The sequence below is a fragment of the Felis catus genome, chromosome E1 (assembly GCF_018350175.1).
Source record: "Felis catus isolate Fca126 chromosome E1, F.catus_Fca126_mat1.0, whole genome shotgun sequence".
Taxonomy (NCBI): Eukaryota; Metazoa; Chordata; class Mammalia; order Carnivora; family Felidae; genus Felis; species Felis catus.
The window spans coordinates 17,152,160-17,169,481 of NC_058381.1; the positions used below are offsets into that span (position 1 = coordinate 17,152,160).

The 17,322-nt window shown below is 37.6% G+C and overlaps 1 protein-coding gene and 1 long non-coding RNA gene across 8 annotated transcripts in view; one reads left to right on the forward strand and one right to left on the reverse strand.

The window, feature by feature from the left end:
* SSH2 (slingshot protein phosphatase 2) overlaps positions 1–17,322 on the forward strand; it is a 249,790-nt gene that overhangs the window by 142,969 nt on the left and 89,499 nt on the right. The window lies entirely within an intron of this gene.
* On the reverse strand, positions 961–15,404 carry LOC109494255. The gene is made up of 3 exons (XR_002148969.2): positions 14,862–15,404; positions 13,596–14,573; positions 961–1,078 (listed from the first exon to the last, which is right to left on the reverse strand). It is a non-coding gene; the product is annotated as an uncharacterized LOC109494255 (long non-coding RNA).

Consider the following 17,322-nt stretch of genomic DNA (forward strand, 5'->3'; position numbering starts at 1 on the left):
TTTGCTTTTCCGGAGCCGCTTTCCCCAGCATCCTGGGGAGCAAGCAAGCAAGCGAGGGCGAAATCGCGCCCTGCGTGCTTGGAGGTCTCGAAGTGTTCGGGTATATAGTGGGGTGAAGCTGTGGAGCAGTTCTTGGAGGCAGAAAGTGTCCCTGGGGGTTGGGCGGATTAAAGAACCCTTTGCGAGAATTTCTGGTAAACTTTGAGGGAAGCTGAAAGTGCAGTCCTCCCTTGGAAGCTGTCTATGGTGACCGAGTGACAGCCGAGCAGGGAGGCTCTGGGTGAAGGGCGGTCTGTAGCTTCTGAACCGTCGCCCGGAAACGCTTGGACTCCCTTGCGGGTCCTGCTGGAGATCAAGCTCCCGTGTTTGTTGTTTTGGGGTTGCTGTTTCAAATAAATTTGCGTGTGACTATAGGTTTCTTTTCGAAAGCCGTTCACACAAAAGAAGGCTGTCCATTCTTCGCTCCCGCTGGCTGTATGTAGTCTGGAATTATTTAAGAAAATTGGATTCCGGTAATTTGGCTGTTTTTCCTTTAATCTCCCCCTTGTACCAGTACGTACTCAAAATCCAAGCCTGCATGCACACCTTCATTCACGAAAGTACAAGATTCAACGCATCTTAAATCGTCGCTGTTTTTTTGAAGTCTCTAGAGTTGTCGTCCTTCCCTTCCATTGTGGTTGAGCTATTTCTGAGAACTGTGTGCTGAAGCTTGTGGTTAATCTCGCCTCACAGTTAAGGCGAGGGTTACTTTGTGTAGCAGCAGTTTGGTCTTCGTAGTGTGTTAGCACTCACTCCGGAGTGGCTTCAGGAGAGTCAGCTACTGAGGTTTTTCCAGACTTTTGGATACTTAGGGAATGTTTCTTTCTCCCTCCCAGGTCAACCCTGAAAAACTTTTTTTAATGTCCAACAACAGAAACTTTCCACTATCTCTTATTAAAAGTCCTAAAATAGCATGTGAAGTGATTTATAATGTTACACATAATTTATTATTTTAATTGATGGTTTGCTCTCCTACCAAATCAAATTAAGCTCATTTGAGTTTCAGGTTTTTTCTTTGTGTTGATTCATGGTGGAGCTCCTACAAAAAATAGCCACAAAATAAAGTGGTTTTAGTGGTGTGTATATCAACTCTATAGAATTAAATCAGCCACTTACTTGCATTTTTTTTTCTTAAAACAAAGAAATGGAATAAAAGAGAAGGAAAGGAGGGAATAATCAGAAACTGGATAACCAATATCAATAGTGTTGACAATATTTTGAAAAAACAAAACAACATGGGGAGCAACCCACCTGTCTGTCAGTAGATAAATGGATAAAACAAAATGTGGTATGCAGTACAACTGAGTATTATTCAACCTTAAAAAAGAAGGAAATTCTGACAAATGCTGCAACAAGAATGAATTTTGAAGACATTATTCTAAATAAAATAAGCCAATGACAAAGGACAAATACCACATGATTCCACTTGAGGCACCTAAAGAAATCCCCAGGAGTTTGAGGGAGGGGGAATGGAGAGTTTGTGTTTGATAGAATTTCATTTAAAAAGAAGAAAAAGGGGCACTAGGGTGGCTCAGTCGGTGGAGCAACCGACTTCAGCTCAGGTCATGATCTCACGGTCTGTGAGTTCGAGCCCCACGTCGGGCTCTGTGCTGACCGCTCAGAGCCTGGAACCTGCTTAGATTGTGTCTCCCTCTCTCTCTGACCCTCCCCCACTCATGCTCTGTCTCTCTCTGTCTCACAAATAAATAAACATTAAAAAAAAATTTTGTTTAAAGAAGAAAAAGTTCTAGGGATGAATGATGATTACGCAACAATGTGAATGTATTTAATGCCACTGAACATGGTTGAAATGGCAAATTTTATGTATATTGAACTACACTTTTAAACATTAAAAGGCAGAGCTTCTCAGCTTTTGCATTTTAGTTCCTAGTATAATCAAATTAAGCCCAAATTTCTTTTCCTACTTATTATTGCCTTTGAGTAAATCATTTGACTTCAGTTTCTTCCACTGTAAAATGAGGCTCCTACCCCCAGGTTGGATCAAAAGAGATCATATGTGCCAGTAACACTTTGCAAACCATAAATACCTACATTAAAAATGAGTTAATTGAAATTAATAACTAATGCCTGCCATTTGTTGACCTCTTGTCACCGTGCTAAGAGTTTAACGTGTATTGTCTCATATAATCATAACAGCAACTCTATGAACCAATTTGTTCTATTTACAGACAATGAAACTGAGACTCAGAGATGTTAATTGCTCAAGGCCATGTAGCTAGTAAATGATAAAACTGTCGTTAGAATCCAGAGCTGTTTCCTAGACTGGTGCTTTCAACCACTATAAAAATTATATTCTGAGGAGTTGCAAGGTCACTTTTGAGACTTAATCTTACGAATTGTCTTTAACTGCTGACATCTTCAACTTAGCAGTAAAAAAATGTATTTGCTACACTAAGATTTGCTGCTAACGTAGACAGTCTTTTAAAGAATTTGCAGAATCTTTTTAATTTTTGTCTTTTGCTACCCTTTTTTCTTATAAGAGATGTAATATCCAAATTCACTTCATCTAAAGTATATTCATTAGGATTATACCAGCCATCATTTTTATTTTGCATTTATAGTGTTCCCCAGTTCATCATTATTTAAGAATCTTTAGAGGTCATTCTGATAAAAATAATATCAAAAATTCTGTTGAAACACACATTTTTGGCATGTAATGTAGAAGGTCTTAATTTGGGAATCCATGGTCACCTAGAGTTTTATGGATTGGCTTTAGAAGGTCACTGAACTCCTAGGGCCACCTGGGTGGCTCAGTTGGTTGAGTGTCTGGATCTTGGTTTCTGCTCAGGTCATTTGAGCAGATGAGCAGGTGAGTTTGAGTCCTGCGTAGGGCTCTGCGCTGGTGGCACGAAGCCTGCTTGGGATATTCATTCATTCATTCTCTCTCTCTCTCTCTCTCTCTCTCTCTCTCTCTCTCTCTCTCTCTTTCTTTCTCTCTTTCTTTCTCTCTCTTTCTCTTTCTTTCTCTCTCTTTCTCTCTCTTTCTCTTTCTTTCTCTCTCTTTCTCTCTCTCTCTCTTTCTCTCTCTCTCTCTCTCTCTTTCTCTCTCTCTTTCTCTCTCTCTTTCTCTCTCTCTTTCTCTCTCTTTCTCTTTCTCTCTCCCCCTCCCCCCCTCTCTCCCTCCCTCCCCTTCTCTCCCCCCTCCCCTTCTCTCCCCCTCTGCCCCTCTCCCCCTCTCCCTCCCTCCCTCTCTCTCTCCCTCCCTCCCTCCCTCTCTCTCTCCCTCCCTCCCTCCCTCCCTCTCTCTCTCCTCCCCACTTGTGCTATCTGTCTCTCTCAAAATAAATAAATAGACTTAAAAAAAGTGAACTCCTTAAGGTCATATGAAAATGTTGTGTAGATAAATATGTTTTTTAAATTAGATTCTCTAATGTGATCTTATAAAAAGTTAATCTCTTTCCTAAAGGGAAGTATTATTTCTAAGGCTTGATAATGTAAAGCTCAATTGGTGTGAGCATTTCCCTGGTGGTGCCAGATATATAAATAGCGACTAGTGGGAGTAACTAAAAGATTAAGATTTAGGATCATAAGTGGAGACTGACTCAAAAAAAAATTTGAAGTGTATGTTTGGGGAAGGGGATACCTTGACACAAGTGTACTCTTAGCCAGATAATTCTCTTGTCACTGCTGAGAACCCACTCATGAATTTTTATTCTGTTCTTATTTGCTGCCTGGGATTTGCTGTGGGTTTAGAAACCAAGTAACAAATGCTATGAGAATTATGTCAGAGGAAAAAGGCTAGCATAACAGACTGAGATCCTTGGGGCTCTCCAATGGAGAAAGTTCATGACCTTTGGAGTATGGTGTTGAGATACCTTTTAGGTGATTTCACAGGTTCATACTAATTTCTTGAGTTTCAACTGTTATATATAGATGAAATTAGAGAATAACTAGGGTATTACTGTATTTTACTGGAAATTATATCATTATTAGATTATGGTCTCTCTTTGTCATTGCATAAAACTCACCAAATAGGGGGTTAATTTTGAAGTATCAATGAAGAACATTAAGAAGTGATTAAATTCACTCCAGAAACTAAGAATAGTCCCTGCCATAAGCTTAAATCCTACTAGAAAAAAATATGTGAGCAACCCAGAGCATCATAGGATCAAATTTCAGGAGTCTTAAATCAGACTTCTCAAATAATCATGAGAAGTTACATGCCCTTTAAGAGTCTATACATACTTTTTAATAAAAGAGAAATCAGAATTTCTGAAAAATATGGGAGCCTATGTTATGTTTCGAGAGCCAATATTCAATCCCTGAGAGGTGGCCACTAAGCAAGGGGTCTTCTAGCATTATTGGTATATGCCAAACAACGTATCAAATAAGTGGCTATTTTTGTGCCTACCAAAAAAGATCAGAAAAAGATCAAGAATTATTAGACAAAATGCTGACAGAGGCTTCCATTAAAACAGTATTCCCATTATGAAAACCTCTGATCAGAAATCTTGGAACTTAAGTGCTTGAAACATTGCTTGATTGTGAAATGGGTTACCTTGAGCTTTTTATCCTTGACCTAAAATACTTGTATTTAGTATTTGATTTCATATATGAGTTTGATTTCGAAGCTATACATGGATGCTTTCTAAAGCTCAAGTTTAACAACAGGAGAGCATATCCAGATAATTATCCAAAATGTAACTTTTTGTGAAACTGAAAGGTGTTTTGTATCTCTAACAAGTTCCTAGATGATGCTGGTCCAGGGGCTGCACTTGGCAACAACATCCTTAAAGTATTCCTCTGAGGCAGATTGAGCAAGTCCTCATCCACATTTTATGAAGTAATAAACTAAAAAAAAAATTGAAATGGTGCAGTGATTTTTGCATAGCAGTTACATGATTTGTTATTGGCAGAACTGAAACTAGAACCAGCATTTCCTGTCTCAAAACACAGAGCTCCTACACTGCTGTACTGGACTGCTATCTTTGTATACATATGGAAACATTTCTTTAGATAAATCTGTAGCAGTGGAATTTCTGGGTCTAATGGTATGTATATGTTAAAAATTTGATACATACTGCCAAATTGCTTTCAAAAAAGGCTTTGCTAATTTGCTTTTACCAGCTGTAGGAATAGACCTTCACCAATCCTGGTAATACTAATAATAACATTAAATAGCACGTTATTGAACTCTTACTATGTACTAGGCATTATTTTGAATACTATTCATATTATCTTTCTTTTTTCTTATGAGTTAGATATTCTCCTCAGTTACAGATGAGAGGCACAGAGATGTTGAGTTACTTGTATAATATTATATAGCCAGGGTGCAAACATAGGCATTCAGACTCCAGGGCCTGCTCTTAAATATTTCTCTATTCGCAATTCCTTTATTACTATAGAGGTTTAAGTATCCTTTTATATTTTTTTATTGGTCTTTTTCACTTTTCTTCTGTAATTGGCATGTTTGTACTTATGACTATTTTTCTGTTGCTATTTGTTTCTTTTTGATGTACTCTACATGATCTTAATATGTAGCCAAAAAAAAAAAAAAAAAAAAAAAGAACCCAAAACCCTTTCTACCAGTTTATTATGTGTCTTTTAATTTTTCATCTTGTTATAAAAGTTTTTAGGGACGCCTGGGTGGCTCAGTCGGTTAAGCGTCCAACTTTGGCTCAGGTCATGATTTCACGGTCTGTGAGTTCTAGCCCCACGTCAGGCTCTGATCCGACAGCTCAGAGCCTGGAGCCTGCTTCGGATTCTGTGTCTCCCTCTCTCTCTGCCCCTCCCCTGTTTGCACTCTTGTCTCTCTCTCAAAAATAAAATAAAAACATTAAAAACTTAAAAAATGAAAGTTTTTAATTTTTTTTCTTAAGATTTTATTTTTAAGTAATCTCCACACCCAAGAGGGGGCTTGAACTTGTGACCCTGAGATCAAGAGTTGCATGCTCAGGGGAACCTGGGTGGCTTAGTCAGTTAAGCATCTGACTTCTGCTCAGGTCAAGATCTCATGGGTTGTGATTTCGAGCAAGGCACGGGGCTCTGCGTTGGCAGCTCATAACCTAGAGCCTGCTTCAGATTCCATCTCTTTCTCTCTCTGCCCCTCCCCTGGCTTGTTCATTCGTTCTCTCTCTCCCTCCCTCTCTCTCCCTCTCTCTCAAAAATACAATTAAAAAAAGAGCTGCATGCTCTAAAAGAGCCAGCCAAGTGCTCCTAAAAGTTTTTAATATTTATTTAATAAAATCTGATATTTTCTCTTAGGATTTCAGAGTTTTGTATCTTGTTTAAAAAACCCTTCCCACCCACTTTCAGGATTATAAAAGTATTCTTTTATGTTTTTTCTAGTAAGTCCATACTTTTTAAGTATTTCACTCTTTAAAATATCTGGAATTTATAATGTGAGATAGGGGTGTTGACTTTACCTTTTTTTCCAATGGATAGTCATTTATCCCAGTATCATTTATTTAGTCCATTCTCACTTTGCTGATTTGAAACACTACAGTTATTGTATATTAAATTCTAATAGATATTTGGAGTTGATTCTGTACAATTAAGTCCTATTGATAGTTTTTCTATTCATACACCAATACCACATTGTGTACTTACTATAGGAATTTAGTGGGTATTTTGATATCTTGTATGGCAAGGCTTGCCTCGTTATTATGTTTTAATGTATCAGCTATTCTTATTTTATTTCCAACTGTCTTAGAAACACCTTGTCAATTTCCACTTAAAAAAAAATCCTGTTAAGGGGGCTCCTGGGTGGCTCAGTTGGTTAAGTATCTTGATGATTTCAGCTCAGGTCATGATCTCACAGTTACTGAGATGAAGCCTTGCATGGGGCTCTCCCCTATTGGAGCCTACCTGGGAGTCTCTCTCTCCCTCTCCCCTGCTCATTTGCATACACCCGGGGGACTCTTTCTCTCTCCCCCAAATAAATAAACAAACAAAAATCCTATTTGGATTTTGACTGAAATTGCACTGAACTGGTTTTGGAGAGAATTAACAGCTTTATGAAATGAGCCTTTCCAGTGAGTAATGTGGTATGAAAATGCTTTTCATTTAAATTTTACTTTTCCTCATATAGTAGTTACACATTTCTTATTAGGTATATTCATGGGTGTTTCTTAAAGTTTTTGTTGCTCTTGTTTTAATGTATTTCTTGAGCTCTCTCCCATGACATTTTCTAAGTAGTCACTGTAACTGTGTAGTAAAAATTTCTATATTTGCTTTTATATCAGACCACCTTGCTGAACTCTTGCTTGGTCCTAATATCCAATAGATTTTTAAGTTGATTTTTTTACTTTTCTCCATGCATCATTATATCATCTGTAAATGAGTTTTATTTGAAACATTGCTTTGGCTAGGGCTTTAGTGGAATGTTAAATAATAGCAGTGCTAATGGTTTTATCTTGTTTTCCACTGTGAAAGGAATGTTTCTTATGTTTTGTTAGCAGATGTATTGTGTGCTGTAGGTTCTGGCATAGGCCGTTTCTCAAGTTGAGGATTGAACTTTATGGATTTTATCTTTGTAGGTCCACTTATACATGGATTTTTTTATAATCAGTACTATATATTTTCTTAGGATTTTCTTAATACATTCTTTTGTCTAGATTACTTTATTGTAAGAACACACTATAGAATATGTATACAAAATATGTATTATCGATTATTTATGCTACTGGTAAGGCTTCTAGTCAACAGTAGACATTAAGTTTTCAGAGAGCCAGAAGTTATTTGCAGATTTTCAAATGCATGGGGGCTCAGTTCTCCTGACCCCCATATTGTTCAAGGGTCAGCTGTATATCCAATCAAAGATTTTTAGGTATAGTTATTGAATTTTTTAAGTGATTTTTGAGGGTTTTTTTTTCAACGTTTATTTTTTTGGGGGACAGAGAGAGACAGCATGAACGGGGGAGGGGTAGAGAGAGAGGGAGACACAGAATCGGAAACAGGCTCCAGGCTCTGAGCCATCAGCCCAGAGCCTGACGCGGGGCTCGAACTCACGGACCGCGAGATCGTGACCTGGCTGAAGTCGGACGCTTAACCGACTGCGCCACCCAGGCGCCCCTTTTTAAGTGATTTTTGGACATCTATAGGAATGATAATATTTCCCCCCATTTGCCAGTAGTGCAGCAACTTATATTGAGTTACTAAGTTAAATCATCCTTACATGCTATTTGCATTATTTGTTAAGAGATTGCTGGATTTGGTTTACTATTGTTTATGATTTTTGCTTTTGAGTATTTGTTGAATCTTTGATACAGTCTTTGTCCATCTTATGTCTGATTTGTAGAATAATTTAGGTGTAGCCTTCCATCTTTTTCTAGCTCTGAAACAGTTCTTTAGCAAAAATTACCTGTATTTGACAAGCCTGGAACCAAGAAGTCCTACTCTCTGTTATAATTTTATGAATTTTTTTTTTTTTTTGCCTTTCAAGTTTTTAAATTTCTTTGTTCTCATTGCATAAGTATAGTTATCATCCATGATATTTTTTTAAGTTTATTTATTTTGAGAGAGAGAGAGAGAATGAATGAATGAATGAATGAATCCTTCGCAGGCTCCACACTGTCAAAGCAGAGCCCAATGCAGGGCTCGAACTCACAAACCCTGAGATCATGACCTGAGCCGAAATCAAGAGTCAGTCGCTTAAAGACTGAGCCATCCAGGCACCCCTCATCCATGATGTTTTTTTATTTTTTTATTTTTTTGTAATGTTTTATTTATTTTTGAGAGAGAACATGAGTGGGGATGGGCAGAGAGATGGGGGGACAGAGGATCCAAGGTGGGCTTTGTGCAGAGAGCAGACAGCCCAATGTGGGGCTCAAACTCACAAACCATGAGATCACAATCTGAGCTAAAGTTGGCCACTTAAAGTTGGCAACTTAAAGTTGGCCAATTATGTTAAACCGACTGAGCCATCCAGGTGCTCCTCCGTGATATTTTTTAAATCTAAATCATGTATTTTACAGAAATGGACAAACATAATTAGAATAATTGATTATTGATAATGGATTGAAACCAGGCATTTATTTGCAATTTAAGGTCTTTTTTTTCTCTCTTTGGTGGGTAAAGAAACTAATATAGTTAAAAGAAGCCTAGGATGTTTCTTTTTCTTTGATTTTAAATTACTACCGACTGTTTTTTGTAGTTATCAGATTCTTATGCAGAGAAGATAGCCTCAAAAAGCGGATTGTTTAGGGCATCTGTGTAGCTCAAGTCAGTTGAGCGTCTGGCTCTTGATTTTGGCTCAGTTCATGATCCCAGGTTTGTGGGATCAAGCCCGACATCAGGCTCTTTGCTGAGCGTGGAGCCTGCTTAGGATTCTCCTTCTCTCACTCTCTGTACCCTGTCCCCCACTCACTCTCTAATATAAAAACAAACAAAAAATAAAAATTTTTAAAAAGTGTAATGCCTTTAAAAGATGATCAAGTAAATTTACATCTAGCGAATCTTCTAGGTGTTCTGGCCTTCAAATATGAAGGAAAGGTTAATGATCTGCTGTCACAGTATAAAGGTACATTTATGTTTTCGTTGGTGGTGATAATTTTATGTGACTTTATCCACACTTGTATGTGTTTGAAGTCAGAGCAGTAATTGGCTAGGAACCAAGGAGAAAAAAAACAAAGAGAGCTCTCAACTTTGGTTTTACTGGAACCATGCTTACTTAAGCAGGTTAACTAAAGAGTAAATCTGCACAATGAAGATGAACAGGAATGGTGAGGTTGTAATACATTCAAGTCAAAATTTCTTTTTGATAAATCTAGAGTGGATTTTTTCCCCTAAATTACTGCTTTTTGTTTGTGTGCTTATGTGTAATCACTCCTGAAATTGAGCAATTCCTTTTGACTAACACTGAGAAACCACTGCCCAAAGCTAAATAATTAAGGATGTTGTCATTCTCTGTTTCCAAGAGCTGTTGGACCTCAGAGTAATAGAAGGGTCCAAACTTCTATGTATCATGTTGCTCACATCTCTTCTTGGGTCTTTCCAGTAACTGTGAGTCCTCTTAATTATGTTAAACTGCCTTGGTGCTAAAGAGTAGTGGTGTAGATGCTATCCCATAATGTTTCTGAATTTCTAAGGTGAAAGAAAAAAAAATTGGTATCCTAACTACTTTAAGACAGGGTTAAAATTAACTTTGCTTTGTTGAATGGTGCAGGATGTTGCTGCCAGTAATGTAATTAGGCTTAACCTGAAGAAATGTGCTAAGAACATCAAGGACTTCTGGGTGTTCCTGTGATTTGGAGAGGATGTAGCAAATTATTTATAAATAGATTGCTAGTGTTACACACCAAAGGGCAAATATGGGCCCACTTCATTTTTTGCAGGTTTGTGCAAATTGAGCAACTCTTGTTTTCTGCATGAATCTGTTTCTAGAGGATTGTGATCCTTATTTTAGTAACCTGAGGGATTGGGCATTAGTTATGTCTGTTAAAGCAACAGAATGCAGTGGCTCGAATTACTTTCAAATTAAGAGAAACCTCTGGGTTAGTGTATTTTAGAGTGTTAGGGTTGTTTTTTGGTTTTGTTTGTTTGTTTGTTTTGTTTAGTTGTAACAGTTTAGTTTTTAAATGTAGAAGACTTAGAATTACAGTTGACCTTTGAATGAATGAAGCAGGAGTTTGGGGCATTGACCCTCTTGTTCATAGAAAAATCTGTGTATAACTTAACTCCCCTGGAATTTAACTACTAATAGTCTGCTGTTGACTAGAAACCTTACTAATAAAATAAACAGCCAGTTAATATATATTTTGTATGTCACATGTATTATATACTATATTCTTATAATAACTTCTGACTTTTTCTGTGCTGCATGGTTCATCTGTGAATTTTTTCAAGTTGCTGCAGCTTTCTGAAATACCTTCCAATATATTTGCTGAAAAAATCTGCACATAAGTGGACTTAGGCAGTTCAGACCCATACTGTTCATACTGGTCACCTGTACAATGTTTCTCCTAAGGTTGATATACCAAATTCCCACAACACCAAAAATATTTTAATTTCTATTATTATTAATTTTTTATTTTCTATTGTGGAACGCTTTAGTTTGAAAAGTTGCAGCATCTGTGGAGAATATAAATTCTCAGTGTATATTTCTGTTCCTAGGAGATGAATGGAATAGGACAAACAATATGTGAAACTGAACTTCTTTGACATCCCACCTCTGTGATGTTTATCCATCCCCAATAAAATTTCATTCTTTTTTTTTTTAATGTTTATTTATTTTTGAGAAAGAGAGACAAGAGCGTGAGCAGGGGAAGGGCAGAGAGTGAGGGAGACACAGAATCTGAAGCAGGCTCCAGCTGTCAGCACAGAGCCTGATGCAGGGCTCAAGCCCACGAACTGCGAGATCATGACCTGAGCCTCAGTTGGACACTTAACCAACTGAACCACCCAGGCATCCCTCACAGTCAATTCTTAAAGTATCCCATTCCTTAAATATTCTCTTTAAAAAGTCTCAAAAGGTCTCTTGGTCACATGTTCAGGATTTTACTTGCCATTTGTTCTTGTTGCTAATAGTAAGAGTCCCATTCAGAGTGTCATCACCTATGAGCTGTGTGACCTTGAATGTATTATATAACCACTGTAAGCCTTATTTTCCTCATTAATAAAATGGAGCTTGTAATACCTATTTGGATTAAATGTGATATGTGTGAAGTACTACTAATAGTAAGCACTCAGTAAATGGTAGCTAATATTTTTGCTCTTTTGACATAAGCTGAAATATAAGAGTAAGAATTAGAATACAGAGTGGTGAGCCTGTCTGATGGTAAAATCCTATCATTTGCATCATTGTAATAACTTCACCTATTCTGGGCAAAGGGTGGGAGATACAAAGAAACACAAGACATGGTTCTTCTGCAGTCAGGATGCTCAGTCTGTTGAAGATATAGGAACTGGTCAATAAAAGGATAACTAAGAGGGGCGCCTGGGTGGCGCAGTTGGTTAAGCGTCCGACTTCAGCCAGGTCACGATCTCGCGGTCCGTGAGTTCGAGCCCCGCGTCAGGCTCTGGGCTGATGGCTCAGAGCCTGGAGCCTGTTTCCGATTCTGTGTCTCCCTCTCTCTCTGCCCCTCCCCTGTTCATGCTCTGTCTCTCTCTGTCCCAAAAATAAATAAACGTTGAAAAAAAAATTTTTTTTTAAAAGGATAACTAAGAAAACAATTTAACAGGTGCTAAGTGTCAGATGAATGGTACAAATGTTAAGTATTCAGAGGACAGAAAGGTATCGTAAATGAGCCAGTTAGCAAAGGCATTACAGTAGGATTTGAGCTGGGGCTCTGACCTTTATTTCTTGCTGTCTTAAATGTCTTGATTTGTATAAACAGAAGTAAAGGATACTTGAGTGGTGAGAGAAAAGGAAGATGAATGTGGTGGATGTTATCACCATATTACAATAGTTACTTTTCAGTGAGGGACTGCTATTAATGATTTGTGGTTAGCAGAAGAATCCAGAAAGGCTTTTGTATAGACTGATGATTTTCTTTGGGATATTGCTATGAGCATATTTTGGGTCTATCATGGGCAGAATTTATCAAGTTTTATTGAGTACCCACTGAGAACACAGCTCAGTAACATTTGCAGACTTTACATAGCTTATTTAGGAAGGCTGCCAATTTTACAAGGCTGTTAATGAATCAGTACCGGTGGCTGGGAGCATAATGTGAAATCCCCACAGGCAGCATAAGAATAGAAATCATTACACTATCTGCTAGTGGAAGCTTTATGGTTTAGAAAGGGGGGAGAGAGAGAAGAGAAAAGAAAAAGAAAAATGCATTCAAGTAATTCAAAGCAAAACCTTTCTCTGCTTCCTCCAGGTGCTTAGCTCTGGATATTATTACATCAGCATCATGTGGTAGGCAAGGTGGTTCCCATGGCACAGAGCGCTTGTAATATTTACAGTAGAGTGAGCTATAAGGGGTGGAGTGTGCTGATAACTATTTGCCCTTGTTCTTATTGGCTTGGTTACCAGTTTAATGGCCTGGTTGCCTATTAATGGCTCAACTTATTTAGTGTTCTATAAGCAATGTTCAGCTCCTTAGTTTCTAAGTCAGATACCCACCAGGTGCCCCAGTTATTTTTTTTTAATATTTGCAGATAATGTACATTTATTATATAAAAAACAAAATACTAAAGCACTCCTTTTCCCCCACAAAAAGCATTACACTCATTCTTATCTCCTAAAGATCTTACTATTAACATCATCCAGGCTTTTTCTGTATATGTCTATACTTTTAAAAATGGGATTGTCCTCTATCTACTGCTTTGTAATCTGATTTTTTCACTTAGCATATTGCGAACATCCTGCCATTGTCCTCAAACTCATTTCTCTCATATCCTTGTTCAGAGTTGTTTGTTTTCCATAGAACTGATTCAAATTCTGTCCTATTGTTGCACATTTTGATTATGTCCAGTTTTTTTCAGTTATAAACAAAGCCTCACTGAATGAATATCCTTGTGCCTAAATCTTTGCACGTGTCTTATGCAATCTTTGCATAAAAGAACTATCCTAAAGCTCAATTGTGGGATCGCTAGACCAAAGCGTATACCTATTTCTAGGACTTTTGATAGATTGCTAGTTTGCTTACCAGAAATATACCAGTCTCACTGCCACCAGCAGTTTTGGTAATTCATTTTCATAGCACTCCTGAAATGATAAGTGAAATTGAGATAAATAGAATTTTATTCATTAATTCATCTGAACTACTTAGAGACCTAGAAAAACTGATCCTCATTTGCCTTTTTCTATCAGGAAGCTATTTCATACCTAAACACTAATGGAAAATGCTTTAATTTGTGAACTATTTGAGTAGAACAGGTAGGAAGATGAAATAATAATGTATTATCAATACATTATTGTTGGTTAGAGGTCAAAATAAACTAATTATCCTGAGCTGTTGTTGAGTATATATGTAGCATTTGCGAATTTATCAATACATTATTGTTGGTTAGAGGTCAAAATAAACTAATTATCCTGAGCTGTTGTTGAGTATATATGTAGAATTTGCGAATTCTAAATTCTAAAATCACCATTTTTGACTTAGAGAATTTTAGACCCCAAAGATAAACTTACAGGAAGCAGCTGGATTTCAGAGAAATCCAGCTTACCTAGAATCCTGCAGCAAATTAATTCAGACCTTGAGCAACATTTCGTTGTTTTCTGTTTAGGAAATGTTAAACAGCATTGAGATTTCCAGTAGTACCATTTTACTCTAAGGATAGTGAAATTTAAAAAGATGATCAAACACATTAGTTTGTAAACAGTTCTAACTGATGAAGTTAGAATTTCCAGATTCTATCTATAGGAAGCAGTGGATGTATTTCTCAGAGTTGAGGAGGTTAACGTTTTTAGGGAACAAACTGCTAAATTCTTGGAATAAAAGTTTTCATCTTAGAGTCTCTATGAGTATTGAGTAATGGAGAAAGGAGAAAGGTGTATTTCCTAAAGCTTTTAAAGCATCTTACCTTGATGGGGCGCCTGGGTGTTTCAGTCAATGAAGCATCCGGCTTCAGCTCAGGTCATGATCTCAGGGTCCATGGGTGCCGGTCCCACGTTGAACTCAGTGCTGATGGTGTGAAGCCTGCTTGTGATTCATTCTTTCTCTCTCTCTCTCTCTCTCTCTCTCTCTCTCTCTCTCTCTCTCTCCCCCCCTCCACCCCTCCCCAATTTGTGCCTTCTCTCTCTCTCTCAAAATAAATGAATAAACTTAAAAAAAAAAAAGAATCTTAACCTTGAAATGTCACCGGCATATCTATATGTGTATATATATAGTAACCAAGGGGTCCTCTGGCAGACTTAACGGGAAAAAAAAAAAAAAAAAAAGGAAAGAGAAAGGAATGTTAAGAGTACAGACCACAGTTGCATGCTGGTTTCAATATTGGTGGTTGCCTGCCTCTCTCTGAAATCCAGCTGCTTCCTTAACGAAGGTGTGGGTTTAAATCACCAGCAGAGAAAATGTTTTTGGGTGAAGTTTCACTTTTTGTAGTGACAGCAGTCCTGGACATGCTGCTGGAACACAGAGGATGAGTTCAGTACCTTCTCTTCAGATCGTATCTCTGCCCACAGCTCACCTCTTTTACATAACCAGCCTTTGTTCATGGAGAGTGGACCTCTGTTGATTGGCCTGTCCAACCACTGTCAGAGACCAAAGGTGACTGATAAGGAATCTAAAGGTCAAAATGGACTACTATAGGCTCAGTCTGGATTTCAGAGGAAAAGGCATGTTTTTGGCCTGCAGACATCAAAAACCGAATTGCAGCCTGGGAAATGTTCAGTTCATCAGCTTCAGCCTTTCCGTTTCAGTCAAGGAAAAACAGTCACCAACTGTCTGTAGTCAGCAGGAGCAGAAATAAACAAAACATTATTTAAAGGGTGTGATTTCATTGAATTGGGTTGTGTTAAGGATATCATTCCAGAGATGATTTCTGTGGTAATGTTACTTGGCTTACTGTGAGATAGCAGATATCAAATCAAAACCAAAGACAATCCACATTATAGGGTCTTTTGTTGGATTTCAGAATGGAAAGTCAATTTGATTAGATTCAGGTATTCCATTTACTCATCACATTTTGGCTCATTATTAGGATGTGATGGAGCACAAAAATAGGAAAGGCATATGGCGTTCGTATTTCTAATTGGGGCTAATGCTTTTTAATTAAATTGGCTTCTAAGAAGTATTTTGCTCACTTCAAAATACTTCAAGTATTATAAATGCGTGATCACCAACATGTTTTAAGGTCTCCTTTTTAGTGAATGCCCTTTAAGTTAGCAGTGATTCCTGTATACAGAGTCATTGAGACTAAGCTATTGTTCTTGTCCTCTAGTGGAAAGATTATGGGCAGCACCAGCCACATAATTTGCAGGGCCTAGTGCAGAATGAAAATGTGGTACCACTTGTTCAAAAAGAACTGAGAATTTCAAGACAGCGACAACAGCATTAAACCAAGTACAGGGCCCCTGCGAGCTCCTACCCTGTGCAGCTGCACAGATCACACATCCCTGAAGTTGGCCCTGCCTGCGGGATGTGAAATTAAATAGACCTGTAGTTGATCAGAGCTTTGCTACTTATTCATGTCTTTCTGAATCTCTGTTTTCTCTTCCCATTCTCTTATCTTCCTATTCTATCATTATCTGTTGTGTTCCATCCTCTCACCAAAGTTGGAGAGCCCGCAGCAAGAATTGGGAGTAGGTATACTTCTGCCTGTAGTCTATGTGATCACATTCTTGAATAATACAACCTTCTATTTGACTGGTGGAACAAATAAGATTAGGATTTTCTTTAAGGAATGCCAGTTAATTGATTTTAATAAAAACACATATTCTGCATTATATTCTAAAAGTGCTTTCATAATTAATGGAACATTTGAATAAAACAATTACACTTTTGAGACAGTATTTTTCCCTCATTTTATAGATTAGAAAATTAGGCCTTAGGTTAAGAGATTTTCTCAAGGTCAGCCAGCTGGTAAGTGAAGTTCAAACCCATCTTTTCTAACTCAGGACTTTCTCACTACTTCATTCTCCCTCTACAGTTCTGCAAGACCAAGGATAAGGTGACTTGAGATAACTTGCTTTCTCGAGATTGATCCGTTTTACAGAATTTTCTGCCAGTTTTCCAAGAATAACTTCTTAGATACAATCACGAATATTTGCAACACATTTTTACTTCTGTTATTTTCTGTAATACTTGCAGTAACCCTGTGCAGTAATATTTTAGCATCATTTTAAAGGAAAGAGATTGAGATTCAAAGAGATAAGTGACTTGTTCGAGGTTCTATAAACAATAAGTGCAATAGCAGTGACTGAAATCCAAATCTTGTAACTTCATATCCCATGCTTTTGTGCTGTGCCATGGTTGCCTCTGTTTCAAATCTGTACTTAGTAAATATCTTTTCATTCATTTATTGATGACCTATAATGTTTTAGGCACTGGGAATGCATCAGTGATCCAAAAAGACTCAAGTCTCAGCTCTTAGAGCTTACATTCCTTCATGTAAATAAATTATTATTAATAATTAGCTATAACTATCAACAATAGCCAAATTATGGAAAGAGCCCAAATGTCTATCCACTGATGAATGGATAAAGATGTGGGGTGTGTGTGTGTGTGTGTGTGTGTGTGCGCGCACACAATGGAATATTTCTCAGCGATCAAGAAGAATGAAATCTTGCCATTTGCAACAATGTAGATGAAACTAGAGTGTGTTATGCAAGGCAGAAGAAGTCAGGGAAAGACAAAATGATTCACTCGTGTATGGAATTTAAGAAATAAAACAGATGAACATAGGGAAGCGAAGCAAAAATAAGATAAAAAC